This window comes from Penaeus monodon, chromosome 19 (genome assembly GCF_015228065.2).
Source record: "Penaeus monodon isolate SGIC_2016 chromosome 19, NSTDA_Pmon_1, whole genome shotgun sequence".
Classification (NCBI taxonomy): Eukaryota; Metazoa; Arthropoda; class Malacostraca; order Decapoda; family Penaeidae; genus Penaeus; species Penaeus monodon.
Window position 1 is genome coordinate 2467885 of NC_051404.1, and position 348 is coordinate 2468232.

The 348-nt window shown below is 43.4% G+C and overlaps 1 protein-coding gene across 1 annotated transcript in view; it reads right to left on the reverse strand.

The window, feature by feature from the left end:
- Nucleotides 1-348, reverse strand: part of LOC119584971 (microtubule-associated protein futsch-like) — a gene marked incomplete at its 5' end in the record, with an annotated part of 346977 nt that overhangs the window by 218209 nt on the left and 128420 nt on the right.

A 348-nucleotide genomic window follows, 5' to 3' on the forward strand; every position in this document is an offset into this window, starting at 1 on the left:
ATACCGCAGGGTTTGCCGATCCCAAGAACAAACCTTCAATCTTCTTAAATCGTGATTTCCTGAGTCGAAGGAAAACCGTATTGCAATTTCTCTTGGCCATGGACTTATTACGTACATGTATGCAAGCAACAAATACCATTCATGTACGTATTGCATCGTCCGCAGAAGTACACATGAACAAAATACAAAACATAGCCAGATAACCACTCTAACAAAACGAAGCGTCTTGAGAATTGCCCTTGCAAATGACCTGCAACAAACGGGAAGCAAACTCGCCTTTGCCACAAGAGGAATATCACTCTGCAAAGCCATATTGCTCTTGGGACTTGAGTGAGGCGATAGGGACGA